We start from the raw sequence: 22,322 nt of genomic DNA, 5'->3' as shown, positions 1-22,322 counted from the left end.
ATTCAACATGATGTTTTTCAAGAAGTAACTTGCTTTTAGAACACTAAATGCTTAAATGCTAAAGCAAATAAAACCTAAATTATACTTATTCCCAATATGCCCTACTAAGAAAAGCTGAAATAGTTTCGTCCCATTAGCCTGTGTAATTTTGTCTACAAAATTATATCCAAAGTTATGACCAATAGATTAAAATCATTAGTTTTGGATATTATCTGCATAGAACAAAATACTTTTCTGAATTTTTATAAATTTAATGACTTTTTGGATTTTTAAAATTTTTAATAATTATTATTATATTCGGGGAATGGGTTCGGACTGTTTACCCGACCAACCCATTGACCCGACCCTTATTATACCCGCATCTGGCACGCGTCGGATTAAAACTGGATTTTATGTTTGTTTTATTTATTTATTATTTTTTAATTCTCTTTGGCTTTTTGTCTTTTTCTGCCTGCACTTCCTCTTCTTCCTCCAGACATCCTTTACCCGAACGCCATTTTCAACCGGCAACCCCACCTTTCCAGCCATTTTTTCTTTTTTAACGAAACAAATACCATCGTTGACGAGTTTATCACCAGAACTTAGATTACCGCCCATCTATCTCCAACCGCCGATCATTTATTCTGACCGACGTTGACCAACTTTGGCCGCCCACTCCATTATCGTGAAACTTAACAAAAAGCATCCTACCTAATCCACACTTTTCACCGCATTATCCCAACAAATTAACAAGCAAAAATACATTAGAATGAAGTGAGATGGGCTAACTAGTATGTCCCTGAAACGCTGACTTCGCTGGTGCAAGGGGATACTCTGACGAAAAGCTTTCCGGCCTTGGAGATACGCATGTACGTTGGACTCAAGCAAATATTTTTCATCAAATAGCATAGAAACACAGAGAAAATGCCAGTATTAGATATGATTCAACAAAAAACACAGCAAGTAAGAATCGATCTTGAATTTAGACGGGACTTGACATTCGGCCTCTTTTAGGCATTTTGTCAAACATGCAATACGCAGACCTTTCAATGGTTTTCTGTTTTAATTTTAACTAGATCCTCAGCCTCACATGTTACGAACAGACTTAAAACACCATGGTTAGCAACAAAGAAACTTCGTCTTATCAAGATCTCTTCAAGAAAATCGATCGAACCGAGCGTGTCTTTCTCGGCCAAAACAGGGACAAAGTAGAGCGTTCGGAGCGTTACTGTACCTGGTTTGTTTGGCGAATCGAGGTCTCGATTGACGACGATGAAGGGCGTCTGGTTAGAGCTTTTCCTCCTCTCGCGGAAGAAATCCCAGTATTCGTCTGACCTTCGACACCGACTCTGTGAAGAACAACTCACGGATTGGCCGTTGACCGGAGCTCTGAAAACCGACGGCGAACTCCGGCGATGCGGTTTTCTGCTACTCCGAAACGGGATGCACTCTCCCTTTCTCTCCCATTCGAGCTAGCTCCCTGCTCACCTATATCGTCGAGCACGCACTTTCCATGTCGTCGAGCGTCCTCCTCCCCTCTCTCTCCGAGAAGGAATCTTCTATGTTATTTTCCCTCTCTCGTTGTTTTCTCACCGACCAACTCACGGACGCCTCTTATGCTCGGGCACTGCTCGCGTCTTCGTCGCTCACGGACGTGAGCGTGCGAAAGAGAAGGAGCCTGGGATATGGGCTGGGTCTTCTTGTTTTAAGTTCAGATGGGCTATTGAGGACAATAAAAGGAACAAAAGAAATGGGCTCAAAGGGAACTAAAAGATGGGCTGAGGGGATTAGATTTTGGGCTGAACTAATTCTAATTATTATTATTTGCACTTTTATGTTTTTGCCCAAAATGGACACTTGAACAATGGACAAAATTCAGATGTCAACGACATTCTTTATGGAGTGACATCCAAAAGAGGGTCACTAGCGTTGGTAGTTCTTTCCTATCCTTTGTGGAGTATAAATTTGTTTGCACATGAGAGAGAGAGAGAGAGAGAGAGAGAGAGAGAGAGAGAAGGAGCGAAGGAGTGATGTTATGACTGGTGAATCATACGAGACCTGAATACATGTTACGATCCAAGAAATTAGATATTGAAAAAAGACATCGCCGGTGCACATGATCTTGAACCTTTAATGATTGTAAGTGATAGTTTAGTAATGAGCTTTTGATATCTCATTCTCTCATAATGTGATTAGGTCACTTCTGGGGAAACTATAGAAATGTTATATTTAGCTCGAGATGTTGGATTGAGAAATCAGCAAATGTCATTTCTACATCATTGGATTTTAATGTAAGCTGATGAAGAATATAAAGGCAATTTTGGTATATTCCAATTTCACCTTCCGCTTCAATCCCATCTAATTTAGCCATTAAAATTTTTGAGTGTCCGAATTAACCTGTTTTGGGCCTCCAAATGCCCTTGATTCAAAGTTTTGACATTTGGTAACATAATTTCAAAGATTTTGTGTACAAATTTTTGTTTTGAAAATACTCAAAGCTCAAGATAAGTCCCCAACTTTCGTTGAGGATTGCTTGACACTAGATCTAGCTCGTCGATAGTTGCACAATGCTGGGAAGCTCGGTCAAGGTCGCTCGATGCCAATTTTAGCTCGCTGAGGGTCAAGTGTCATGTTACCTAGCGGGTGGCCTTGGCGATGCGTCACTTGGGGTCCCACAACACAGACGTTGCGTTGTGTGGGCTTGCTCGACCTCAATGACACATCGCTTGGGGTCATGCAACGCTAGAATCGGTCCACCGTTGTGCCGCTCGCCTGTGCTTTCATATGCATCTACATAGTCCTTTGTTCTCTTTTTCTTTTTTCTTATTTTAAAATTGCTTTGCAGCAAATATTTTACAAGGTGTTTACCAAACGCTAGTTGCTTAATGTCGGTGTCCTTGACTTAAAAGCAAAGTCTTGAAGATCAAGCTCTCCCTTTGTACCTATTAATGTAATCTGCCAGTCACAATGGAGGAATCAACTAATCTCCTTTTGTACCCATCAATGTCAATGTCCTTGACTTAAATGCAAAGTCTTAAGATAAAGCTCTCCCTTTGTACCTCTTGATCAGTGAGACAATTTAATCAACACTTTCCCAAAGATATAGATTATATTAGATTGAGCAAAACTTACCATCTAAATTTTTAGAGTATGTAGTGCTAGCATCATTAATTGAATTAAGAGAGGTGACAGAGGTCCATATGATAAATTACACGGAGCAACTTGGAAGACCAATGGCCATTCAACAAGCATCCATTTAATTTTGAATTTATGCACTCAGCATCACAAATCATAAAAAAAGAGAGGAAGACAAAGAAGTTCCTCAACCATGTCAGCAGCATGAGGTGAAACCTCTATTTCATAGTTATTTTAAATTCTGGTTGAAAGAGCAGACATTTTCAAATTTTTAGTAGAGACGAAAAATGGAAAAGGTGAGACATTAGAATCAAAATCACCTAGAATCATTTCCTCAACAAGTCATGACCAATTTGACTGGCATGTTTTGCAAGCCATTATCTTGCCACGGTAAAGACCATTTCATCTTTTTTGTTTAAGTTTTGTTCCACTGGACTATATTCTTCCTCGGTGTCTATTGACAATTGTCTTCCTTTGAGTCTCTTTCCTTAAAACTCCATTTTTTTTTATATCGGCTGATGGTGTTGGAGTGCAGACCCTCAGATCATCCTCCTCTTACTTGCATGTTAGACAAAATCCACACTTCTTGGTGCTTACTTTCATTGCTTTGAAGCAAACTTAGCAATGACACCAATCCTTTTGCAGAAGCGTCCGTAGTTCACACAGTCTAACGAGTGGTAAATATTCAAGCCTCACATGATCAGATTCCAAGGAAAAAAATAATTTCAAGTTTTAAGTCAAATTTCGGCCATGAACAAATATTTTGACCTCACATGAAGCATCTACCACTTCTTCTTCCAAGCCAAGAACGCTAGAGAGTGCTAGTCTCAAGGACTTGTCATACAAGTCCTCGGGAATTATGAAAGATGTTGAACCCCTTTATCGTGGAAAATCCATTATGGCATCTCTCTTTTAAGATTATGTCGAATTTGCTTGTCTTTGGTAGTCTTTGTCATACATATAGTATGCATATTAAAAGTTCAAACTTAGAGAGAGAGAGAGAGAGAGAGAGAGAGAGAGAGAGAGAGAGAGAGAGTGATTGACCTTCAAGTGACACATCTGCCATATTGACCCCACATGAAGACAATGTTGGGATTTGTTTTGATAAACAAGAATACATGCATAGATAAATTTGAATCAAAATGATAAGTAACAAAAGTAAAAACGTCCATACATGTATTTTCAAAGCATTGTTCATGCATTTTAATAAAAGTACATAGAAGTGATAAATGGGTTAACCACACATCTTGGACCATGCTCCAAAAATTTGCTTCTGACGTTCCTCAGATTTTGACCATGAATGTCTAATGTCCTCATAACATTGATTCCGACATTTTTCAGATTCTGACTATGAATGTTTGATCTTCTGGCAACACTGATTCTGACATTATTGGAATTCTGACCACAAATGTCTAATGTCTTCTAATAATACTAGTTCTAACATTCTTTAGATTTTGGCTATAAATGTCTGATCTCCCGTAATGCGGGTTTTGATGTTCTTCAAATTCAGCCCCATAAATGTTGAGCCTCTATACAAACACACCACCAATCTTACGTTGAATAATAGAGATAAATTGAGAGATCTCACCATTACAATTGTGCTAGCAATTGTTCTCGTGTGTGAATGACTTAGTCGATCACTATTAACACTTTTAATTATCGTTTGTCAATCATCTTGTGATCAACTCTCTCGATTGCCTTTTATAATTAATCCCAGATCACCTTTAAATCGGGATAAGTACACTATTGGTGCCATAAGTTATGTACATGCTCACTTTGATACCAAAAGTTTCAATCGGATCACTTAAGTGACAAAAATTTTGAAAAACGCTCACTTTAGTGCCAACTTTGATCTGGTTGGCTGGAAATCCGATATTGCATTTATTTATTTATTAATATTTGAAGCCGATGTGGATCGCCGGAGAATACAATCAGCATGCAAACAACAAAACGATGCCATTAAGTGTCTTTTCCCCCAAATAAAAAAAACCCTAAATCCCTAAATTCGAGTAGAATTGGAAATTGAAAACCCTAAATCTCCAATTCGACCAATTCGAGTACATGCTTTGATTTTCTCTCAAAGTTATCAGCTCGCTCTTGCGAATGGAGAGCAGAAGCTTCAGTAGCGGCTCACATTCCTATAGAAAAAAAAACGAATTAGATGATGAGTGTTACTGTTATTATGGGTTACTGAGGCCAAGAAGAACATCTTGGACTCGATTGAATCCCAGGAGAAGATTCCATAGGTGTGGCAGATATAAAGAAGGCTCAAAATGCAAATATTTTCAAATTGGTTGATAGGAAATTCTCTGATCAAGCGACAGAGGTCATCTTAAAGTTACTTGAAGGCCGAAATTAACCTCCACCTGCGTTAATGGACAAGTTGGAGGATGTCGACTCAATGTAAGCTCAAATGAAGGGTTTAACATCTTTGGTTGACCATTTGAAGAGGGAGGTTTTAAGGCTGAAAATTGAAAGAAATTTTTATCGAGTGTTAATTGTGTTCTTATTCTCTTAGGTAGTTTATTCAAATGTTAAGTGAGTAATGAGAAGAAGTTTGTATGTTTACTATAGTCGAAGTTTGTATGTCTACCATTTTTGTATGAAGCAGAAGGTTTTGTTGTGATTCATAGTAGAAATGCAAGGTTGGAGTTGGAATGCATTAATTGTGAGCACTTCAGAAATGTAATGTTTGCTTGCTGCATTTTTTATTTGCCCTTTTGATTTGTTGGTTTGTTGGTTTGCTGCAACTGCAAACCATGACGAAATGGAAGGTTGGAGTTGGAATGCATTAGTTCGGAGCACTTTTTATTGTTTAGTTGTGTATTGACAACGTTTGTTTTGGTTAGTTTTTGCTTCAAATAGAATGGTTGCTGCATTTTTATCGTTGTAATGGTTTGCCGGTTTGCTGGTTTGCTGCAACTGTAAACCATGGCAAAATTAAGGGATGGTGGCAAATTAACGATTGACCATTTCGATGCCAAAAGTTGTAAATAGTGATCACTTGAGTGCCAAGTTTTTATAAAAGTGATCATTTAAGTGTCAGTCGCGAGATGCACCAGAACCCCACAAATAGCATCAACGCATCAACAACTTCAACCAGCAATACTATATGCACACAAAACTGCATCTTGTTCCAGCACATACAACCAGAACCCCACAAATAGCATCAACGCATCAACAACTTCAACCAGCAATACTATATGCACACATCTAAATCTAAAAATAATAGCAACCTCATAAGAACATTGCATCAACGGCAAAAAAATATACAGCATAACTGATAACTATCTTGGTAGCTATTAGTCGAAATCAAGCCAAGAGAAAATAACAGAAACATCTATTGTCATTGACATTGATTAATTGTTTACAAAAGAAAAGAAAAACATGAACTTCACTCCCTAATCACTTAAGGTTTAGCACCCTCTTAAAAAAAAAAATCAATGGCAATATGGCAATATCCAGCACCCTTCTAAAAAAAGAAAACATAAAAAGAGAAATCATGTCCAGCACCACATAAAAAGAGACCATGTCCAGCATCCTCCCATCAGCAGAACCACATAAAAAGAGACCATGTCCAGACCCTCCCATCAGTCAATATGGACAACACCATGATCTCATTTTTGTCTTGGAGCTTTGAATTGATTCATGATCCGAGCACTCTTTCGAACTAGATGTGCAGGTTCTTTAACTGGGCGTTCTGTCACCTCATTTTCCGTGTTTTTGATGGTGGTTATTCTTGTTCTAGCACGTGTCATGTGTTGGTCTATATCATCACTATCGATCCCAATCGTTGGTTGAGATGGAACTAGTGCTGAGTTCTGTTTGGATGGCTGTTTTATAACTATACCCATTGTCTTCTTCTTTGGAGCACTCTTCTTTGGCTGCGCCCTTGATTTTTGAGTTGGCCCACCTTGAGAGAGAAGTATCTCCGAAGTTCTCCCAGGCTACAAGAACATAGCGATGTTGTCAACCAAATGAATTGAAGTACAACAAATTAAATGCATGAGGCCAACAAATCTTACATTCAAAATAGTCATTCCATTTCATTTATCTGTGTAAATCCCATAACCATATTGCCTTAATCTTTTTCCAATAACCCCTCTTGTTCACTGTGGTGCATCATTTTTAGCAACAATAGATGGGGGAGCAGCCTCTGCAACTTGTGCAGTTGCTCGTCTTCTCATCTGAGAAACACATTACAAATTTAAAATTTAACTTATAAAAGACAAACACAGCGATGTACAACTTACAAGAACTTTTTTTCTTCTCGTTTGCTCAACAGTGGACCTAGTTGTTGTTGTTGTTGTTGTTGTTATCCTACCTGTTCTAGTCCCTGTCCTTGCACTTGAGCGTATAACAGGGCCTTTTTTTGACCCTTTAGAAGGCCTTACAACAATGTACTATATTAGGATCATGACAAACTACAATGAAAAATTAGACATCTACTCATTTTCATGGTGGAAATAAATGAAGAAAACTTATCAAATTACAATTGCATGATAGAGGAAAAGCACAAGTCAAATTACAAGTGCATGATAGAGGAAAAGCACAAGAGAAGCCAGTACACATGGTTAATTATCAAACTCTATCGAATAGGAAATGTAAAGTTACTGAGGTAAAGATAATACTTACCTTACAGTAGGGCTTTCTATTTGCCCTTCAGTAGGCATTACTACAGGGCCTTCTATCCTACCTTCACTCGGCCCAACAAGAAGCTCTTCAGTAGGGTTTTCTGTCCTACCTTCAGCCATTACATCTTGCCATTGATGCTGCATTTTCAGCTCACAACCTTTCTTATTGTGCCCTTCCTTGCGGCAATAGGAGCATTTCATCTTTGAACTAGTCCTACTCATTCTCTGACTTGATGCCTCTTTCTATTGCATTCTTCTTTTCTTTTTTGGCCTTCCAATTTGCTTCTTCAGCGGCAAAGGTAGAGGGCTTTCATGATTTCTTGGCTCCCAAAATTTGCTGCTTCTGATAGGCTGCATCATGAATTGGTATGAAGTAAGATATGAGCTTTTTTTGTACCAATCATGTAGGTAATCATTTGGGTTTTCTTGCTTCATTTGAATAGCACAAATTGCATGGGCACAAGGAATTCCATTCAGTTGCCAAGCTCAACATGAACACTTTTTTCTATCCAGGTTGACAACATACTTATCCTGATTTTGAATAATCTCATATCCATTATCTCCATTCCAAACTAGATGGCAGAACCTACTAGTAATAATGTTTGCATCCAATCTCTTCATAATCCTAGGGCCACAGTCTCTAGTCCATTTCGTAGCCTCATCTATTTGCCTATGCAGTCTAGTCATCACCATCACTTGAATATCATCAAGCATGTTAATGATTGGTTTGCATCTGGCCTCTAAAATTCTGCCATTGAAAGCTTCACTGAGGTTGTTATCAATGATATCGCATTTGAACTCTTCGCTAAAGAAGGCCCGACACCAGTGCTTAGCTTCTTTTGGAAGAGTGCATCAAAACCTTCATTTGTCAGCTGCAACAATCCTTGTTTGGCTAATCTGAAATCAGCCATGTTGGTACTCTTTGCTATCTGCCAAAACTGCTTCTGCAACCTATCTCCTTTGAAGTTTCTTGATCAGTTTGCATATATGTGCCTCGCGCACATTCTATGCTCAGCATGTGGCATCAACTCAACCAATGCAGGAATAAGTCCATACAAAAATTCAAACCAATAAATACAAGTCAGGAAAAATATGTAAATAATTAATATTAAAATGGAGTGAATTAATTGATAATGAAATTACCTTATGTTGGTTGCTCATGAATGCCCATCCCCCCCATCGATTATCTTAAGGTCAGCCATTAAATTTTTGAGAAACCAAGACCAAATATCCTTGTTCTCTATCTTTACCACCGTCCAAGCTATTAGAAACATTTGATTATTGGCATCTCTCCCCACAGTAGTCAACAACTCCCCCTTGCCCAAACCCTTTAGAAAGCATCCATCAAATCCTATAACTCTTCTACAACCAGCCAAGAAGCCCCATTTGCATGCATCAAAACAGACATATAATCTATCAAATCTAAGCCCAAGATCAGGGAGTAGCCTCTCCACAACCTCTACATACACCTTACTAGATGGGTTTTGAAACATGCATTTGCCAGCATAGTTTCATACTTGTGCATATTCTTCCTCATACCCACCCATCAGTATTTTCATCACCCTCATCTTAGCTCTCTTGCATTGATTCCTTGACACATTAACCTCTACTTACTCCTTCACTAGCTAGCTATTGAAATTGAGGACTCTTGATTTCGAGCATTGCTTTGATAGTGTTGAAAAAATGATTCGATAACCACACACTTGTTACCATTTTATTGTTAAAAATAATTGGACAAATATGCTCCTCTTGCAAGGACCTAATATGGAATAACCCATTTTTACTCAGTGCGCCATAGAGCTTCCATGGACAATTAGGTTGTGAGCACTTAGCTCTCACAAATTTCTTCGTGTTTTTAATGAATTTAACACTCCTCTGTTCACTAATGGAGTTCTTCACAACAGCTTCCTTGAATTATTTGGCATCGTCAAATCTCATGCCCACAGATAAAATAGGTTTATCAACAGTCGGATCATAGCAATGGTACTTACTTTTTCTTCGACGAGCAGGTTCTTCATCATCATTGTCAACCTCATTCTTCGAACCAGTAACTTCATTGCCACAACTTTCTTCATCTTCACTTCTATTACCTTCAGTTGGAACTTCATCCCAATTTATTGGCTCGGGCCTCTTTGCTGAAGATGCAAGTTTTTTTCTCAGAAATTCCATTTGCTTTTGTCTTGATTGTGCGAGTTCATCATCATCTTCGTCACTTGGGAAATTTACTAAAGCAAAATATTCATCTTCCGATTTACTAGATAAAGCAATTTCCCATTCTAATCCAATGAAGTCCTCATCGCCCACATCTTCACCCAAATCTTCATCCAAGCTTTTAGGACATCTCAATGTTTGTTCATCTCTATCAATGTGAGTTCTCTCCCTTTCATCTCTTTCATCCCCGACCTGATTACTCGCTTGAATAGGATCCCTCACTTCTCCTCTTTTAGTGGTGGTCTGCTCATCCCCATCCCCATCCTCATCCTCACCATCCTTATCATCATCCTCATCCTCACTATCACTATAATACTCAACATATACCTTAGCTTCTTCGCCGTGAAGATAATGGTAAATGATATTTTTAATACCATTATCGTCATTAAAAAATCTCAAGCCATCCTTCAATTTCTTCCTAGGAACACAGTAATGTAGTTTTTGTACTTTGCATTGTAAAAAATACACCATATCCCTCATAAAATCAATATATGATGGCTTCCGAACATTGACATAAATAGTACATTCATTTCCACCAATATATTCCCAATCATCGGTGCCAATAACAAACTCTCCACCATAGCAAACAATGATGCCTACCTGATTCGCGTTCATGTCAATGCTGCACCCAATGAAAAAAAAAACAAATGTTATTACTCCACATGACAGAATCAACAACTTCACATGGAGGTCCTTGTCATTTTGTTGTCAAGAAACAAATGCAACTAATCTCCAAATTCGGTGCTTTTACAGAAATAAAATAAATCGAATTGAATAAACAAAGTTTAATTTAATCACATTTGGTCCCCTTGTTTCTCCCACAGAAGCAATCCAATTAATTAAATAAATTCGGTCCCACCACTGTTTCCCCCCGAATCGAGCCCCATTTTCCCCTCCGCGCCCTATGTTTCCATTCCGTCCCCACAAAAGAAAGCGACGCAACTAGTGAACGAACGTGAATGACGGCGCAACTCCCCCGGGTTGACCGGACCGGTGGCTGAGGCGACGCACCAACCCGGACCATACTCACCCCTACCCACCACCCATTTTTCAATTCAATCACATTCAGTCCCCCTATTTCCCCCACGAAGCAATCCAATTAATTAAATAAATTCGGTCCCACCACTGTGAGTGAACGACGGTGGGTCAAATCTTCTATTTGGTCTTCACCACTTTCCCCCGAGCCGAGCTAACTTACCTGGCCCTAAATTTTCACTAAATCGACGACAAACCCGCAACCGTGAACGAACATGAACGACGGCGCAACTCGGCCAGCGAGAATCCTATACGAACACCTTTTTTTTTGCCCACGTCATTTTTTACCGTAGTGAATCCACTATACGACGATCATTTTGTAGGTAATCCACGTGGAATGGTAAAACAGCGTCGTTTCTTACGAAGAAAAGGAAACGGTGTCATTTTATGCCATCCACCGTGGACAATATTAAGAGTTGTCGATTTTTTTTTTAAATATAAATGCCATGTAATCATTTTGGCCGGAATTTCTCGCCGGTGGCACCAAAGTAATCGTTTTTTCTCCAATTTGACACTTAAGTGGCTATTAATTCTGAACTCACTTCAGATTATTAATTCGGTCATTGAATATGAACCCATTTTAGATCTTTGATTCTACTATAAATTTTGAAACATTCTTTAGATCTCTGATTTGTCCGTAAAATCTGAAGCCACTTTTAGATTTTTTTAATTTTCAGCCTGACTCAATCTAATTGGCTCAATTGCAAACACATTTGCAATATCGTCTCTCTCATTCAAACGTCATTCCAATTGGTTATAGTGTGTAATATCCTTAGGTTCATCACTGAACTAGCAGCAAGACTTGTAGTAACACATTAGCACAACCAAGAGAATTGATTGTCTTGATCAATCTCCAATTCCTATAAATCATGAATGACATCTAGCAATATGTTATGGCTACAAAGATAGTGCGAATGTTTCAAGAACATAATGAATCTATTAGCTTTGGTGACTGTGTAATTTGATTATTTTGTCTCATCATGTCCCAATCGAATAAAGGCCATGGAACCATATGTCAAGCTACCAATTCGATCATATGCCCAAATCTAATCGACATGTATTCTACGAGATATGAACCATTCATTTTCGATTACAACTCCGGCCGACGATTTCAATACAATGTCATTATTATATCGAATACAACATCAACTTTTTATCTTGTATATCTACAAATGTATACCAAGAAGATAGATTCTACATTGCGTGCACATGTGCCTTCGTATATGAATAGACAATGACCATTGAGAATAGAGACGGTTCGACAAAGTTACAATATGCACACTTGTGAACCATAGACATCCAACATATAAATTTTTAGAGCTACATGGATTATCTAGAGGGGGTGAATAGGTGATAGTACGGAATAAAATAAATTTAAAACGTTACAACATCTGACAACAAGTTGAGTACTTTTCAGATCTTATCAATGTGCGATTAACTTTTATCACAGGTAAAATAAAGAGAGTAAGGAAAAGAAAATTACACCTAAATGATTATAGTCATTCGGCTTTTGTAACCCTATGTCTACTCTCTCGCGCTAACATCTAATTGGTTGAATTCACTAGATGAATCTATCAGAGGAACAAGATCTGAGTAATGACTATTCAAGCTTGTGTGAACAATTCCTCACATACTCTCAACCTCTTAAAGATTACACAATATAGTTCATAGAAACGAATATATATGATTGAAGATCACTCAATTCTTAGGAATTATAAACTTTAGAATTTCAGCTTCTTTTTTCCTTTCAGCATCCTGACCTTCTTTTATAATCCTCTTTCTCCAAGTTGACCGTTGGATGTAACCTTAGAGGATTGCCCATCCAATCTACCCATTGAACTTGAATGTTGTTAGAAGATCTTATTGCTTCAAGGCTGCTAAGATTGAAGTCTCTCAATGATTCTGCCGCCTATACAGTAGATAGAGTTTCTATAAGAAAAGCGCTTCACTTGGAAAAAATATTTCGCCTCTTGTAGATTGATTTATCCAAGTCTTGCTATATTCCATCTTGAAAGATTTGATTTGATATAATTTCCTTCTTGGGTAGTTCTTTTAATTTTAGCAAGGAATCCACCAAATTTCTTGCCGTTGCATGAAGATTACTCTCTCTATCAATATCCCCAGTATTGAATATCAAAGATATGAACTTCTTCAATATTTAGAGTCCGATTTTCTAAGTCTAATGAGTAACGTCTAATAGTACTCATCACAGTTTCCACCTGAAAAATCTTACCATCAGAATTAAAGAATGATTAAAGAAAGTTTTGTTAATCATCAAAACTAATAAGGGAATTTTCCTTAATAGTCTCTCCCCTTTTAATGATGACAAAATTTCACAGCAAAATCATTTTAAAAGAAATGATTTTGGTAAACCTTTGAAAATAAGAAGATTTTTAATTAAAGCGCAATCTTAATCTATAAGAATGATAGATAAAAAGATTATGATTCTTATAGATATTCCAAATCCTGCAAGATAAGAGATAGGAAAGCTTTAACCAATCTTGTGAGAAATAAATCTTCAAAATATGGATCGCGTTGCATCAACATCCTTGCATCATCACATCAAAATCCACAAAATTCTGCATCCTCATATTTCTTCCCCTTTTTGTCAATAGTACAAAAGGTAATAGCAAGCCATATAATATATATAAATAGCAACCATAAACTAAAGCAAACTAATAGTTCAAACAAAAAACAAGCCAACCCAAATGGAATTGTCTTAGAAATTTTGAAAAGAAACTAAAAGATTATTTAGAGGTGGAGGGCTGGTTTGGGTCTTGAGCTGGAGGACTTGAAGAAGGGACTCATGTGGAGGCACAAAGACAAGGACATAGTGACTCATGTGAGCGATTGTGTTCTCAAGCTTCTCTACCCTTCGGTTGTCGTCCCGTGTGAGCCTCTTGATATGATATTTCAATTCCTTGACCTCATCCTTTAGTTCCATCAGCACTCGAAGAATGTTATCATTGGAATCAACTATAACCTCCGATTGAGGAATGATCTCAATGGATGGATCACTGTCTTTTTCCTTTCCACCTTGCTTTATCTCCGCAACCCTTGTAGTCAGTGAAAGGGCTAGTGCAACCACCTAGAGGGGAGGTGAATAGGTGTAAATAAAATTTTTCGCAAGACTTAACAGAAGTAATTTGCTTTTAGAAAATGATAGACTAAGAACGTAATCAGTTTTAAATGAATAATGCAAATATACGAATGAAAGTAAAGAGTTCAGGAAAGAGAATTAGAACACAAGGTTTATAGTGGTTTGACTTAGATCAAGCCTATGTCTACTCTCCGCGCTGACAGCCCACTGACTGGATTCCACTATGAATCAAAAGAGATTTTACAACTTGTGATCTTTGACTTTCTTAGTGATGAGTCTCTACTAGTCTCACACAAAGTCTCACTAAGTATCTCTCTCTTTTGTATACAACTTTGAGCTTAATGAATGAAATAGTAAGTAATTGGAAAGCTTCAGACTTTGGAATTCTTCTTTCACGCACACATTCGAACAACTTGAGAGTTTGCTTTAAATAATCATTCATGCCTTCATAACCGTTGGCACTTACCAAAGGAATTCTTCCAGTGTATCTGTTGGACAGAATCAATCAAATGGATCTTCGAGTCGTTAAATGATTGTGATGAAAGCCCGTCAATCATGTTCACCCATACAATCAAGATTTTTGGTTTCCATAAGTAGAACCTTCCAAGTTTGCTCGCATTTCAAAAGATCTTTAAATCGGAATTGATCCGATAAAGATAATCAATCAAATAGCTGCTATATCCAGCCATAAGGTCATCCATAAACCATACGAATTGAATTCTTGAAGATAATCCCACATCTGGATAAGTCTTTATTCTTCGGTCTGAAAACTGTTAGTGAGGGCAGACTTTTTAGATTAAAGTCCTTTAGATTTTGACAAAAGAGTCTGGAGTTCTTCAGATAATAACTTTTGAGTCTGCAAGTCTTTAGACTGCACTTTTGGAAATGCTTTGTCAACTTCAAAACACTAATGGAGTTTTCTCTAACAATCTCCCCCTTTTTTTTATGGTAACAAAACTTTCCTGCAGATTTGAATAATTTTGACCTGCAAAACAACACTTAAGCAATACGTGATATCTAAAAAAAATTATTAAGACCTGGATAGCATCGATTCTGCAACCACATAAAACATGTTAGTCCTGCAAGACAAAATGACTATCCAGCCATAATCAGTATCACAATCTAAGTTAGTGCAAGCATAAAAAAGTTCAAATTTAAACAGTCCAAGGTCAGTCTAAAACCAAACCAAAAAGTACAACAAAAAAAATACCAAAGTCCAAGTTACCAAGCATAAAATTATTTCAAAAGGTTCCAAGCCAAAAAGATAGATCAATCAAATCTGCACAAACTTTCCCCCTTTTTGTCATAGCAAAAAGTGAAGAATGACTATAAAAAGAGTTGGGTAAAAATCATGGCTCTTTGGGGATACAAACGATTTGAAAATCCCCCATAGACTTGACAGTCTCCTCTAGCTTCCTTAGAGTCTCCTTCAGCTGCTCAATATCTTCACCCTTTGTAGTTTCTTGCACTTGAAGTTTCAGGGTTTGTATTTGTTCATGTAGAGAGTCTGAAGTGGACTAGAAAGCTATTTTAAGATGCTTGATCTCACACTCCATTCCATATTGCTGAGCCTTCACACCCAAAAGGATTTCCAACAACCTTTGAAAGTCTATTGTTGGTTTTGTTGTAGCACTAGGTTTAGCCGAATCAATTCCAGGAGTATTGAGATGTGAGGGAATATCAGTAGTTCGATCACCAGGACTAGGAGTGGATTCCTCTACATCTGCTTCAGGATATTGAGAGGCATAGACATCCTCTGGATTTGTTGAGATCTACTTACATCACTAGTAAAGACACGTGAAGAAGTACCTCTTTTTCTAGCAGCTCCCCTTGTTTTTGTGCCTTCGGTGGAGAAAAGAATTCTTCTTCTTGTCCTTGCTCTACTTTAGCACCCGAGTGATGTTGTTCGTCTCTTACAGTTCCACTCCGAGTCTTTTCGGAATCCTCAGACAAGGATACAACATATGTTGACTCAAAAAGGTCATCTTGACTATCTTCTTCCTCTTCTTCCTCTTCCTCTCTTCCTCTTTCTCCTTCCTCTTTCTCCTTCCTCTATTCTTTTTTCACTTCTCTTCTCTGTTTCTGTTCTTTCTTTGTTCTCTCCGTCCTCTGGCTCTTTGAAGCTAACAAAACTTCGTAAATTACGTAAGGTGGAGAGAGTGATATCGTCCTCATCTTCTTCATCCTACAAGATAAGGGCTCTCCTCTTCTTGGTTGGTGCAGTCATGGGCTCCTTGCCTTTTCTTTTCATTGCTGTAGAGTCTTGTTTTTCCTTGACATAGGGTTTTCTCCTTCAAGCGCTCCAATTCCTTATTCAGCTCCTTCAGATGCATCTTTGAAACCATTTTCAGCCCAATCACCATTGGAGCAATGGTTCTAACACATAGAGAAGCAGGAATCTAAATTTGGAAATGTCTGAAGAGTTGAGTGACAAATGCAGAGTAAGGTAGTTGCCCCTTGTCCTTCACAACTGTCCTATACATGTGCATTAGGATAGTGTGAGGCAGTGAGAATTTATAGCCAATGTTGATTGCATACATCAACTTCGCTTCAGAGTGAGAGACATTAGTTTTTGAAGTGGATTTGGGTCTGATGTAGTTGATCATGATCTTGTGAAGTAAATATTGGAGGCATTCATTCTAGTGTAAGAAATCTTACCCTTAGCAAATCTATCCCGAATAAGAGCCAAAGTCGCATGACCAACGGACACACTGATTGGTTAGAAACTCCCTCTTTCCACACCAATCACATCAGCCAACGTATCCACATCAACCACAAATTCTTTGTCCCTAACCATAAAACAAAATCTATCCGCATCTAGAAAAGACAGATTTGAATAGAAGTAAGTAGTCGCAAAAGTGTTCGAAGGGTAGGCTTCAAAGTCCAGTTTCCCCTCTCTTCAATTGAGAAAATCAAAATATTGAGCAAAAGCGTTCAAGTTGAAGAAGTGCAAACTTCTTAACTTAGTCTCACTTTCAAAGAATCGAGAAAATCAAAGTCCACACTTCTAGGGTTCATAACCCCTCTCTTAAGTAGATTTGAATAAGTCCTCTTGTGGTCCTTGGAATGGAATAAACTCGTTCCCTCTCCACAAATAGTTGCAGCAACACCCATTCTAGGCTGAAAATGGGTATACATCCTTTCATCATTGTCCTTTCCTTCCGGTTGATTAAAGCCACCAACGCGCAGATCACTTGGAAAGTTAGCAAAAGTCATTGCTGCAAAACCTTTAGGCGCAATGCCTCACCTTTCCATGGTATTCAAGAAGAAAGTTTCGTTCTTATAACCATTTGTTTTTAGAAACTCATCGATCAAAGTCATTGCATAACCACCCATCTTTAAGTTCGAGTAGAGTCTAAACAAAAATTGGGGTTTTTGTGTTCTTACAGGTTCAACATCTTCAATGATCTCTTCTTCTACTTGTGGAGGATCTTGTGTCGCTTGTTGTGAGGAGTGACGCTGTTGAGAATGTTGATGTGGTTGTTACTGAGTAGTATCTTCTTCTTCAGTTAAATCGAAGTGGGTAGGACCCTCAGGCATGTGTTGTGGTCCCCTGTTCACAATTCTCGAAGATTTCCTCTAGAAAGACATTGTCAAAGTCTTGGAGGATTTCTTGATCTCGTTTGTTGGAAAAAGGTGAAAGCTTTTTAGATCAAACACAAGAGAAATGAGAGAAAATAGGATCTATGTATTCTAGGGTTTGAATGAGTGTAAATGGAGAAGAAGAATTTCGACTGTATATAAAGCAAGTGAAATGGGGTATACGAAAGGTCACAAAGAAAAAAGTAAAAACTGCATTTTTCAAAAATGAAAACTACCTATTTTGAAAATGAAAAGCCACCATAAATTCAAGGATAATTCCTAAAAATGAAATAGGCAAGTAGCGATTCAAAAATCAACGTACCTTTTCGAGCTTTATCCAAAAATAAACTCATAATCATTTAGAGAGTATTAACTTACAATCGTAACTTCTGGATATTCTAGTTTGAACATTTTTAGACTTTACCCGGTAAGAGATATGATGTTCAGTCTGGTGCAAATAGACTCAAATAAATTTTTCTCCAATGGCTTTGTGAATATGTTCGCCAACTGATTCTTTGAGTCGATGAACTTAATCATAACTTCTCCATTCTGAACATGATTTCTAATGAAGTGGTGTCGGATCCCTATATACTTTGCCTTTGAATGAAGAATTAGATTCTTTGTGAGATTGATGGCACTGGTGTTATCACATTTGATCTCGGTGCACGATTCTTCAATTCCAAAATCTCTAAGCTGTTGCCTTATCCACAAAATTTGAGAACAATAGCTCCCAAGAGCCACATATTCTGCTTCAGCTATTGAAAGAGCTACGGTACTTTGTTTTCTTGAAAACCATGCTTGTTGCCCAGTAATTGACATGTACCAAAAGTACTCTTTTTATCAACCCTACAACCTACTAAATCCGCGTCTGAATATCCAAGAAGAGTAAAGTCTCATTCTTTGGAATATCACAAACCTAACTTTGGAGTCATTGCAACGTATTTGATGATGTGCTTTGCAGCACTTAAGTGAGATTCTTTGGGATTTGATTGGAATCTTGCACAAATACAAACACTAAACAAAATATCAGGTCTATATGCAGTAAGGTAAAGAAGTGAACCAATAATGCTCCTGTATAGCTTCTGGTCTACATCCTTTCCTCCTTCATGTTTATTCAGCTTTGAAGAACTTTTTGATGAGATCTTTCGCATACTTCTCTTGATGAATGAAGATACCTTCCTTTGATTGTTTAACTTGTAATCCCAAAAAGAAAGTTAATTCACCCATCATACTCATCTCGAATTCATCCCGCATGCATTTAGAAAAATTCTTGCATAGATTTTCATTAGGTGATCCAAAGATAATATCATCAACATAAATTTGAACAAGTAAAAAATCTTTACCTTCTCTTTTAATGAACAAGGTAGTATCTACTCATTACAAAAAAAAAAAAAAAAGGTAGTATCTACTTTATCTTTAACAAAACTATTTTGGATTAGAAAATTACTTAACCTTTTATACCAGGCTCGAGGTGCTTACTTTAGTCCATATAGAGTCTTTTTTCAGTCTGTAGATTGAATCTGGCTTTCTTGGATACTCAAAACCAAGTGTTTGTTTTACATAGACTTCTTTTTGGATGAATCTATTTAGGAATGCACTTTTTACATCCATTTGGAATAACTTGAAATTTTTATAGCAAGCAAAAGCAACTAACCTCGCTACTAGTGCATAGGTCTCATCATAGTCTATCCCTTCTTTTTGCATATATCCTTTGGCCACGAGTCTTGCTTTGTTTCTGATCACTTTTCCTTTCTCGTCTACTTTGTTCCTGAAAACCTATTTAGTTCCAATAATGGACTTATCTTTAGGTTTAGGAATTAGTTTCCAAACATTGTTGATGTTGAATTGTCTAAGCTCTTCTTGCATAGCTTCAATCCAACTTTCATCAGCTAAGATTTCTTCTATACTTTTAGGTTCAATCTCAGAAATAAGTGCCAAGGCACTAGACTCTTCTCACCTTTTGGATCTGGTTCGAATTCCTTCATCAATGTTGCCAATGATGAGTTCTTCGAATAACTTGACTTATGCTTCCAGTTGCTGGTTGGTCTAGAGTTTGCTAATCTTTTGCTTCAGTTGAATCTTTTGGTTCTTTTTGTTGTTGAACTTTAGAAGTTTGAATCACTTCGGGGAAGTAGATTTTATAACGTCTAGAGCAGGTTCAGATTCTTCAAGTTGAGTCTGGTCCACTTGATTTTGCATGGAGTCTTGAAACTTGACGTTCATAGATTCTTCCACAGACTTGATTCTTTTTGTTGAATACTCTGTAGGCTTTGCTTGAGGTTGAGTAGCCAAGAAAAATTTATTCGTCTGATTTTTCTTCAAACTTACCAGCTCGATCATTTGCATTTTTCAAAACAAAACACTTACAACCAAACACATGAAAATAAGAAACATTTGGCTTATTTTCTTTAAATACTTTATAAGGAGTTTTCTCTATAATAGGTCTCAAGAACACTCTATTAATGATGTAGCAAGCTGTAGAAACTACTTCAGCCCAAAAACGAGAGGAAATATTACTCTCAATTAAGAGGGTTCTTGCCATCTCCTACAAAGATCTATTTTTTCTTTCCATAACCCCATTTTGTTCTGGAGTATATGGAAAAGAGAAAACATGCTGGAAACCAAATTCATCACAAAAATTTGCAAAATCTTGATTTTCAAACTCACCTCCATGGTCTGTTCGTATGCTTGAAATAACATATCATTTTTCATTCCGAACCTTCTTGGCAAATTTTGAAAAGTAAGAGAATGCTTCAGACTTACTTGCCAAGAAGAATACCCAAGTAAAGCAAGAATAATCATCTACGATTACTAGGCGGTATCTCTTTCCACCAATACTTTGAGTTCTGGTTGGTCCAAAGAGGTCCATATGCAGAAGCTGCAAAACTCGATTAGTAGAAACTTGATTTATAAGTTTAAAAGAACTTCTAACATGTTTTCCAAAACACATGGTGTACATAATTCAGACTTTTGATAAGTCAAGTTGGACAATTCACGAACAAGCTTCTTGGAGGAGATCTTGGCAATTTGCTTCATTAACATAGCCAAGCTTTCGATGCCAAAGATTTACTTTATCTTGAATGGAAATTAGACATTGAGAGCTTTCTGGTTTTATATCCAAAAGGTAAATATTTCCATGTCTTCATCCAGTAAAAGATTGAGATAAATCTTTACTAATTCCCAAGCAAATGCCTTCTTGAAAATTAATTTTGAAACCAGTGTCACACAATTGACTTATGCTGAATAAATTGTAATTCAAACCTTCCACTAAGGAGACATTGTTGATTGTGGGACTTCCAATTTTTATAGTTTCACATCCAACAATTTTTCATTTGTTGTTTCCACCAAAAAAAAAAATTTCCACCATTCATATGAACAATCTTTATAAAACAATTTGAATTTCCTGTCATGTGTCTCGAACAGCCACTATTCAAATATCATTTGATTTTTTTCTTGATAGTGACCTGTAATCATAAAAAGAACTCAAGTTTTCTTTGGTACCCATATTTTATTGGGTCTAGCGGAGTTAGTTACAAAAACAGTCTTTGCCAAATCCCTCTTAACAGGTCTCCAAACTATGGGATATTCCTTCTCGAAATGTTCTGAGCTGTTACACTTTGAACATTTAAGAGCACTTTGGCCAACAAGTTTTACAAAAACTTTTTGAAAATGATTTATGTAAAATGTTTTTGTAGGTCTTTGTTTGATTCTTTCATTTACTTTGGGAAAATCAATTAGAGGAACAATTTCATGTGTCATACCTAAACCAAATTTGTTAAAATAAGGTCTTTGTACTAGAAAGAATCATTTCCAACTTCTCAAAACCTTTTGAAAATCTTTTCGTGATATTTGAAATATCTTCTTTGAAAAAGGCATTTTCCTTCGAAAGAGAGTATGAGTTTTCTTTCAAATCAACAAAACTTTTATCTAGATTTTCAAATTTTTTGGTTCAAGAAGTCTCATGTTGCTTCAGTCTAGAATTCTCCCTTTTCAACTCGAAAATCCTTTTAAGAGATGTTTTGAGACTAAGACAGAGTTCATCTATATATTTTGAGACTTTAATAGGAATTTTTAAATCACTAACCTCGACTTCCTTGTCTGAGTTTGAATTTGTTTCAGAGTCTGAGTTTGATTCTAAATTTGCCATTAAACATATGTTGGCATATTCTTCATCACTTTCTTTGCATTTTGTATCACTCCATGTCTCTACTTTGAGAGCATTTTTGAATTTCTTTGTTTTTCCTTTCTTTTTATTCAACAGAGGGCAGTTGGGTCTAATGTGCCCCTTTTTCTTGCATTTGAAGCAAATCACATCTTTGTTGGTCTCATTATCTTCAATTGATTTCTTCTAAAATCTTTGAGAGCTTTGCTTCTTCCTGTTAAACTTTCTTCATTTCCTATTCAACTTCCTGAACTTCCTTATCATGAGTGCTAGCTCTTCATCGTCCAAGTCATCTTCTAAATCTGAAATATCATAATTATCGTTAGATTTTAAAGCAATCGACTTCTTACCTTTGGGATCTTCTTTCTCATTGATTTGCTCCACTTCATATGATTGAAGTGTGCCAACAAGTTCGTCTACTGTAAGAGGCATGATCCTATGGGTTTCTCTGATTGAAGTCTTAATGTGATTCCAGTCTTTGGAG

Source organism: Eucalyptus grandis, chromosome 8 (assembly GCF_016545825.1).
Source record: "Eucalyptus grandis isolate ANBG69807.140 chromosome 8, ASM1654582v1, whole genome shotgun sequence".
NCBI lineage: Eukaryota > Viridiplantae > Streptophyta > Magnoliopsida > Myrtales > Myrtaceae > Eucalyptus > Eucalyptus grandis.
The sequence above is the reverse complement of the archived record's forward strand: the minus strand, read 5'-3'. Positions refer to the sequence as shown.